General features: G+C 35.7%; 1 long non-coding RNA gene across 1 annotated transcript; it reads left to right on the forward strand.

Moving 5' to 3' along the window:
* Nucleotides 1-5,078: 5,078 nt before the first annotated feature.
* Nucleotides 5,079-8,384, forward strand: LOC139292769 (uncharacterized). Its single transcript, XR_011597624.1, has 4 exons — nucleotides 5,079-5,304; nucleotides 5,411-5,501; nucleotides 7,814-7,895; nucleotides 8,020-8,384. It is a non-coding gene; the product is annotated as an uncharacterized lncRNA (long non-coding RNA).
* Nucleotides 8,385-10,177: the final 1,793 nt, after the last annotated feature.

Consider the following 10,177-nt stretch of genomic DNA (forward strand, 5'->3'; position numbering starts at 1 on the left):
AGTCATCTTGTGTGACGGTGAAGCCTTTCTGTGTGTAGGTGGTGGACATATACATCGATATAGGTATTATTGTTTGTCACCAATAGCCTACTGCAACTCATCTACATATTTTCTTATTTGTTAAACACATGAATCCTAATAGAATAATTTCATCTGTCTATGCCTCTTGGGTACCATCTCTTAGCTGGTTCCAGCACCTGGTGCATTGGAGCTTTCTCCCTGCTCATATCACATCACATCACATTATTAAGCATAGCCAATTAATAAAAGGATGTCATTTTTGATAAATGTTCTGACCTTAATCTCTTTGAGCCAAACATGTCAACGTGTCATTTGCAATAAGGTAACTACAGAGAAGGTATGTTTTTACTATGTAGTGCAATATGTTTTTTTTTACTATGCAGCAGAAAAAAATATTTTTTTTGTAAAGCAAAGAGATATTCAACGTTCACAAAACATAGAGTTCACCAGAACAGGTTTAGCCTTTAATCAGTGCATGATTTTTCACATTTCAGAGGCAATAAGAGGAGGCACAATTGGACCACTGATGGCTTTGGCTTATCTAATTGATATTAATATATTTAACCAATTAATCAACTGGCTTTAACTGGACATCTGTGGCCATCTAGGGTTGTGTGAAGGAATTAAGTTTACTAAAATGACTGTAAATCACTGTGAAAACATACTGATAAAATGTTTAACGTGCAGGAGTTGTTCTGACCTTATCTAGACGGTTGATTTATCTGTTTGGGTTGAGTCAGTGAGTTGTCAGTCAAGCACAGTCTGTTCATACCCACACAGTCCTGAGAAGATGTCTAATCAGCCAAAATGTTTAAAATCACCTGTGGGTAATCAATCAGGTCAATTCACAAGGTTAATTTATTAACGATATATGTTGTAGAGGGAACCCCAGTATTTGTGAACAATGTCAGTGCCTTCAGTGAATAAAGAATGAACGTGGGCCTTTTTCACAGCAGACATTTTGACTTGTCATAAAAACACAGGTGGCTCTGCTCTGTTCAAGTGTGCCAGTAAGACATGACAGTGCGACAGTAAGCCAGCATGCACAGTACCAGGACCCTGAAACTGATGCAGCTAAATGGAATTCACACTATGTGGGTAAAGTGTGTGGAGCACTATGCTGAAGTGCATGGTTTTCTTGCAGTTGAACATGGCATATTTATGTACATTTATATTTCAGTTTATTACATGACTGAGTAAAATGAAATGGGGCTACTAATGCAATCATTTTTACAGTTTATTTTCAAGAAAGAGCAGGGTTCGCTTCTCAGTATTCCAAGTTAAATTGAATAATTGTATGATTCCCACGTGACTTAAGTTTATGTTCCATGAGGGGTGGGTACACTAGTTTTAAGCAGACATACAGCAGCTAACCACTTCCTTTTCTCTGAGCCTCCTCCACAAGTACATTTATAAGATGATAGTGAAGTTCCAGTTCCACTTTCTCTGTCTGAATGTCATCATGTTTTGCTTAAACCAGGCAGCTCTGCTCTCCATTCAACTATTAGTTACATGCCAAGTCTTTGCAGGTACAGTGGAGATTTGTGTTTGTGACACATGTTTTCATCTACATTTAATTACAGATTACATTTTATATTGATTGATTGTTTCCTTCAATGTTAGGGACTCATCAAGTTGACCACAGGGATGTACTGGTGTCCAGGGGAGACTCCGTCATGTTCACTTGCAACATTTCCAACGCAAATACAACGCAAATCAACTGGACCAAAGACAGTTCTGTTTTTTCTTATTCATTCTTACAAAATTTGTCTTTTTCAAATTTCACCTCTCACAGACTGAAAATAGACCTCAACTTACCTACAAATCTGAATATTTCTAATGCTCAGCATGATGACGCAGGACTTTTTGGATGTAATGTAAGTGGTACAGATGGTGTAAGGAGTACTGAGTGGAATTTAACAGTGTCTGAGAAACCTGAAGGTAGGTAGAGCACAAAGCAGGGTTAATCATCTCTGCACCAGACATAGTGCATTTTAAAGCTCAAACTGCATGCTACTTAAATTGATTCACATCTGATTTTATGCAGAAACCAGTCCATCGTGGTATTTTCTATACATACTCACACCTGTGGTTGGATTTCTTCTATGTGGCTTCACCTCAGCTGTCTTCCTCTGCAGGTGAGTAAAACCTTTTAGCTTTCACATTTGTAAGTATGTACAAATGAATTCACTCTTCTCTGCTCTGGTGCTGAGCAGTTGTCTGCGCTGGGAAGTAAGTTTGATTTGAGTATACAGCTTAATCACAGACTTTATGTCTCTCCACATTTGAAGTGTCAGTTTACAAACAAATGATCACTTCTGACTCAGACCTAGCGGTATCTTTCCGTGCAATTAGTTTTGGTTTTATATGTCCAGGACGCTGAGCTCATGTCTTTTGTATTCTTCTACAGTTCAAAACATGTACACACTATGGTTATTTTACAGACTGATGCAATTATGTTTAAACTCAATATACTTGAATCTTTCTATCAGAGTTTTGACCTTTTTTTTCAAGAAATATATCAAACTCCTCAATGCATCAGTGTGAAATGAAATCTTTGCCAACATAAAATATACTGTAAAGTTACAAACATCTCATGAAATAAATTGGGAAATATCTAATCAAATAATAAGACCCCAAAAATCCCAAACATCTGACAAAATATTCAATATGGACTTTTGATACCTGACACTTTTCTATGTTTTGTGCTGTGGACACATTTTGACCAGTGCTGAAGGATTGAGGTTTGATACCCAGCCCTGAAAATATCCAGAGTTCTCCACCATAACTTTTTTACCTGGCACTGTGAAAGTCTTTGAAACAGCTTTTAGACGAAAAACAAAAAAGACAAATCTAAAGGCTCAAAACATTTTGAATACCTTTTTTTTTGGCACTGGTGGACGCGGCACTCATGACCAAAAATCCTGGCCACGGCCCTGGTTGCTGCAGAGTTTAAATTACACTGTAGTTACATGCATACGCTTTGATGCATATAGCTATAGCGTAGTCTTAGCAAAAGCATCATTGTCATAAGTAAGCATAACCAAATGTGAGTAAATGCCACCCCATAACTGTAATCACTGCATTAAAACAAGATTTACAAAACAAACAAACAAAAAAGTACTTTATAAAGATTACAGGATTCAGTCACTGCACATAAAATTACTTCTGTGGACCTTTGTTGCAAACATAAAGACCAAAATGTCTCCACAAAATTAAATTCACTTTGAAATGGCTCATCATTTGCTGGCCAGCTGGTATTTGTGTGCAGTTCTATTTAGGGGTACAGTGTGTTATGATACAGAGTGACACCCGTAACAGTAGCCTCTTTGTGTTTTGTGCAATCTAATAATGTCATACTGTATAATGATATGTCACTCACGGGGGCTCATTTTCAAGAATGAGTGCTGTTACTTTTGACACTTTAACTACGTTTTGCTGATAATGCTTCTGTTCTTTTACTTTAGCATTTTGAATGAAAGACTTTTACTTGCAATGGAGTATTTTAACATTGTGGTATAAGTACTTGGACTTAAGTAAAGGATCTCCTTCCACAACTGCTTGTGAATAAATTGTAGTCTATTGTCATTATAAGACTGACAGTCTTTTATGTGTTTAACTTTTCAACAGTTTATTTGGGTTTATTCTTCACTGTCCCATGTGTGAAATCAGTATCTTACAGTAAAGTACCTGAAACTTCTGGAAAGTGCTATGAAGTTGTGTTTCATTATTGGTCTTTATCTCTGCAGGAAACTCAGGACCAGAACACCAGACCAGAACCCAGTCCAGGACCAGTTTCATCTTCAGTCAGAAGGAGAGGTCAGAGGAACTTTGTCATCTTTGACGCTATCACGTTTCTCTGCTTTTCTTTTCTTTCTCGGAGAAAGCATTGACGTTTATTTTCACTTTCTATCTCTATAGGTGGTCCTCCGTCAAGTGCAAGGTGGCACAGGCAGTAGAACAAATAACGAGCAGAGGAGTCAGTACATGGAGAGGCTCAATTCAATCTATGGTCTCTACTGAGCTGACGGTTCATTCAGAATTTTGTTAAACAAGAGACATGGACAGAGTGTACAAGAGAGAGATCCCATTTGATGGACATTACATTTTTCATTGTCAAACCAGGTGCTTCAAAGGAAGGCGATCAGAGGGAGGACAACTGGATCACTGATGCCTTTCGTTAATCAATACATTAAAACCAGTGCCTTCACTTTAAGAGGTTTTGTTTTAGTATATATTTTATATTTATGGTACTCTGTGTATTTTAATATGTTCTCATGTATATGATGGTTTTATTATTAGTATACTGTGTTGAATGTTTTCCTGTCATGCACTTTGAGCTCACCAAGGCAAGTTCAATTAGGGGTCTGTGCCCCCTAGTGTTCCGTGAGAGAATTACAGGAGGTGTTTTCAATTGAAATCAATTCTGCGTACTGCTGAAGCAGAAAACCACTTCTGCTTACTGCTGAACCCACAGTAAGAAGAAGTGGTTCTTCTGCAGTTCAACATTGCACATTAATGTGCATTTTATATTTAAGTTTATCATATGATTACTAATGAAATCATTTTTACGGTTTATTTTCAAGCTTGAATTCTCAAGATTCTGATTTGAAATAAATGATTGTGTGTTGGACTCTCACGTGACTTAACTGTATTTTCACAAAAGGTGACATACCTTAGTTTTGAGAAGCTAAACAGCAGCTAACCACTTCCTTTTCTCTGCGCCTCCTCCACAAGTACATGAGCTGATAGTGAAGTTCCAGTTCTTTCTCTGTCTGATGGTCCTCATGTTCAGCCTAAACCAAACAGCTCTGCTCTCCATTCAACTATTAGTTATGTGCCAAGTCTTTGCAGGTAAAGTGGAGATTTGTTTGATGCATGTTTTTATCTACATTTAATTAATAATTTAATAATAAAAAAAACAGATTCAGTTCTTTATTGATTGATTGTTTCCTTCAATATTAGGGACTCATCAAGTTGACCACAGGGATGTACTGGTGTCCAGGGGAGACTCCGTCATGTTCACTTGCAACATTTCCAACGCAAATACAACGCAAATCAACTGGACCAAAGACAGTTCTGTTTTTTCTTATTCATTCTTTCAAAATTTGTCTTTTTCAAATTTCACCTCTCACAGACTGAAAATAGACCTCAACTTACCTACAAATCTGAATATTTTTAATGCTCAGCATGATGACGCAGGACTTTTTGGATGTAATGTAAGTGGTCCAGATGGTGCAAGGAGTACTGAGTGGAATTTAACAGTGTCTGAGAAACCTGAAGGTAGGTAGAGCACAAAGCAGGGTTAATCATCTCTGCACCAGACGTAGTGCATTTTAAAGCTCAAACTGCATGCTACTTAAATTGATTCACATCTGATTTTATGCAGAAACCAGTCCATCGTGGTATTTTCTATACATACTCACACCTGTGGTTGGAGTTCTTCTATGTGGCTTCACCTCAGCTGTCTTCCTCTGCAGGTGAGTTTTAGATTTCATTCAGTAGCCTATTGTCATTACAAAAGTGAATACTAAATAACTAATAAAACTTGTATGTGCTTCATTTTTAAAAAGTTCAAACAAATTCATGAGCTTTTTCTTCATCTTTGCGCTGGAACTGGCCCATTTTCCGCATTTTGTAATAACGGTGCATTTTGTAATAAACGCCCAAAATGTAATAACTTTGTCATTTCATTTTGTGTTAAAGCCGCATTTTGTAATAAACTGTCCCAACGCATTTTGTAATAAATTTTGCCGCATTACGTAATAAGTTATTACATTTTGAGAAGATTATTACAAAATGCACTTGCAACTTTTTTATTTTCTTGAAAATGTAGTAACATGGTGCATTATGTAATAACAATTTTAAAGCATAGTTTATTTGTTTGTTAATTGTATTTTATTTTACTTTCAAGTATTTGTAAAAAGCTAGGCCTATTATTAGTATCACTGTATTAGCCTAGTAGCAGTACTTAGCAATTACTATCAGTACACTATTCAAAGGTTGCATAAACAGAGAATATACTGTAAATTCCAGATTTTTTTTTGTTTTGTTTTGTTTGATGGAAATTTTCCTATTTTGTTTATTGGATACCAAAACCACATCAAGAATAGTTAAAAACGTCCAACAAACCTTATTGTGCTTCTTATAATACAGAACAAAACTCTGGCCATCAAAATTTAATCCATTCGTAAACATTAACACATGCACATACAAAATAGAAATGCTGATGAATAGGTAAAGAACAGCTTTATTTATGCATTAACAGAACCTTTCAACAACAATACATGCGACCAACACATGCAGGCTTTTAATGGCCAATTTAAAATAATAATGAACCAATGAATATAAGTTCTACCTTAAACAACGTAAGTGTCTTCTGTACATGTTTAGAGAGCTGCAGTGACCAGCAAATTTCTCCACTAGGATTAATTTATGAAATTGTCTCAATAGGCTAAACAAACAACAAAATTTCTATTTCCAAAATATATCTGTAATTTCAAATTGTCCATGTCTAATATGTTTAATTACCAGCCAAGCCATAAACCACTTGGAATGTTTTCCGAACTTATTACGTAATGCGGCAAAATTTATTACATAATGCGTTGGGGCAGTTTATTACGAAATGCGGCAGTTTATTACAAAATGCGGCTTTATTACAAAATGAAATAACAAAGTTATTACATTTTGGACGTTTATTACAAAATGCACCGTTATTACAAAATGCGGCTCAACACACCTGTATGGAATGCAGCCATCATTAATGTTATTACTTCCACCTGTGCTCTTCCTGCTTTGACAAGTCAAAATGTCTGCTGTGATCTATTGCTGTCACCATGACAAAAAATATTTAATACAACGTAAAAAGTTTCTGGTTTTAACAAGATCCTTTACAAGTTATTACACGGTATTTTTCTGTTATAATGACATATTTTCTCTTGTTGAATCACAAAACCTTCCAGTTAAAATCAACATATCTCGTTGAAACAAGATGTTTCTTCTTATTGGGACAAACAGACTTGTCTCATTAAAATAAGATGTCTTTCTTGTTATAACATGATAAGTTGCTGTGTCATAACAAGAAACTTACATGTGTTGTTAAAACGAGAAAAACATCCAGTCAATGCCTTAATATCAAAGAGTGTCAAACAAACGATAACGTTTAGGGAATGTTGAACTTCACAGTTCATATATTTAACCTCAACCAGCCACAACAGTATAATGCTACATGCACAATGTTGCATCAGTGTGAGCAATCTAATAATTAGAGTTGGAGCGGTCAATTAATCAGTTAGTCGATCACCAGAAACTTTTTTGATAATCAATTATTCGTCATCTTTCAAGCCAAAATGATGAATTTGTCAGTAACAGCTTTTCACTTGTGAGTATCTTCTGCATTTCCATGTCATGATAGTGAGCTTTTGTGTTTTTAGGCTGTTGGTCAGACAAACTTGAGATTCAGGAAATTGTGATGATTATTTTTCATTATTTTTATACACCAAACGAAAATAATTGGCAGATTAACTGACAGTAATCGTTAGTTGCAGCCCTTAATTTTCTGTGGAACAAGTATTTTTACTTTTGATACTTCAAGTACATTTAGCTAATAATATTTCTGTTCTTTGACTTGAGTAGGATTTTAAAGGCAATTAAAATTTACTTAACTGAAAGGACCTGACAAAAGCTGCCACTGACTCCCGGTAAACAGTATCTTTATAATAATGTGTCTGAAACAACTGGAAAGTGCTGTGTGGTCTCATTACTGGCCACAATGTTTTCTTTCCGGAAAAAGCTGGACCAGGACCACAAACCAGGACTTTTTCAAGGACAGGACCCTGAGTCATGCCCATTTTCATGTTCAGTTGGGAGGAGAGGTCAGAAGAACTTTATCTCTACTCCCCCAAAGCATTTTCAACAATATTTTTTATATCCTGCCAATGTGTTTCTTTGTTTGTCTTTTCTTTCTTGGAGTTGATGCAAGTTTATTTCCACTTTCAGTCCCTGCAGGTGGCTCCCCTTCAAACCCACAGCTGTGCAGAATACAGGATGAATCACAAGCAGAGGGAGTCAGTTCTTTGAGAGGCTCAATTCAATCTTTGGCCTTCAGTTCAGATTAAAGCTGAATAAAAAACACGAGATATGTTGAACAGAAAGTACAGGAGGAGGGTACATTTGATGATGTATAAAAATGAAATTAATCCAGTCCGGAGAACAATGGCCTTGTGAAAACTAAACATTCAGTTTTTATGCACCATTTATCTGGAACAAACTCCCAGAAAACTTGAGGTTTGCTCCAACAAATCAGGGCTGAAGACTTCTTTTCTATCTCATCTGCTGTAAGAGAGATGCATTAAAGCATTAACCGCTTTGGGAACCGTGATGGTTGAAAAGTGCTTTATAAGTGAGATCATTTGCCATTTACCATTCATTTATTGGTGCACGACTATCTCTACCCAGCTGTAATGGAAATGTGGATTAGAAATGTTTTCTTTTTTCTTCAATTTTTTAGAGAGAATACATTTCTTTGTAGGTGTTTTCTGCGACTTCTGTATCTCAAAATGATAACTTACTATCTTACAATAATGAGAAAATATTTTATAATTAGGTGTTGAACTGTATTCTGTGACTCATCAGATTCTGTGCTTTATTTTGATGGCTGGTATTGAACATGGTGCCACCATAGTATTCAGACAAGGTCACACATTTTTATAGCTGTGATTTTGATGTAGTTTGTGTGTTTGTTAGTGCTCCACAGACACAATTATAAACTAAAGTTTGTGCTATCGCAGCTATCACAATTTCCACATTTAATATTTGAATATGTAGGGTAACAATTTTTTTTATCCCTGATTTGTGTACAAATATGATAGTGACACCAACAACGACGTTTCATTCTGTGTCTCAAGAGCAGTTATTTATGAGCTATATGGAATGCAGCCATCATTAATGTTATTAATTCCACTTCCTGCTTTGACAAGTCAAATGTCATAAACGATTCTTAAAACCTACTCAACATACAGTACATGTACAGTACACCTCCACCACCATCTACACTGTCACAGAGAAAAGTGTGTTAAGCTCTGGACTTTCTATGCACTTATTATTAAACTGTGCTATGATATAATATATGTAAGTGTACCAAGTGGCCAGCAGATGGTGCAAAAGGTTTGTTAGAAATAAAAAAGTACTTACAGTATCAAAAGTAAAAGAACTCATTCTGCAGACAAATGTCACTGACAGTGTTTTACTATTGTAAAGGATGTTTTTGGATTAATAGTTCTGGTGCATTAATGTGTATGTTGCATTTTACTGCTGTAGATGTTTAAGGTTGCACTTATTTCAATACAGTTGGGTAGTTTAATCTACAGCAATGCATCATATTCTATTAGATCATCATATGTTTGTTTGAACCATGCATCTCTAAAAGGTCAACTTTTCATGAGCTCAGAGAAACAGCCTGAAAACAGTTTTCAGCTTTGTGACAATTCATTTTCCAGCTAATGCAAAGGTGGTTGAAATATTTTACTTATCTTAAAAAGTAAGAGAATTTTTTTCAACAGATAAAGGAACATTTCATCCTTCTGTTTATCAGAAACATTCAAAATCAAGCCAGCAAATGATGCAAAAGGTTTGTTATCAATTTTCCACAGTGCCACCGTTATGCCACATTAGAGCCAAGAAGATAACTCGTAAAGCTTTAATTGGTTAAAAGGAAAAGCCCCATTTCCATAGATAAGCAGAGGAGAGGAGCTGGTGTCGCTGGAAGGATGGGTCAAAAGGATGGGATACCAACTTAAATTACTGGCTCAGTTAAAGCACAACTTGTAGAGAAGCACGGTTCTATTCATACAGTATGTTTATGAAGAATATTGCTTTTTAATTTTCTGATATATGTTTAATATATGTCTGACTTCAATGGTTAAAAAACCTTTCCTCTCTCCTTTTGTAGACAAAAAGCCAAAACAGAAACAGAAAAAAATAGTTACATTCATTAAATTAACTAACTGAATTTGTTATATTTCTTCACTCATTTATTCAGATTTCTTTCCATTAATTTATCACCCATATGTATAGTCTATGTAAAATTAGACCCAGAGGACTGAACGTATGTTTACTTTGTGATCTTTACAGTAAGATGGGTATTCTGCCCCTGCTT

The sequence above is a fragment of the Enoplosus armatus genome, chromosome 11 (genome assembly GCF_043641665.1).
Source record: "Enoplosus armatus isolate fEnoArm2 chromosome 11, fEnoArm2.hap1, whole genome shotgun sequence".
NCBI classification, from domain to species: domain Eukaryota; kingdom Metazoa; phylum Chordata; class Actinopteri; order Centrarchiformes; family Enoplosidae; genus Enoplosus; species Enoplosus armatus.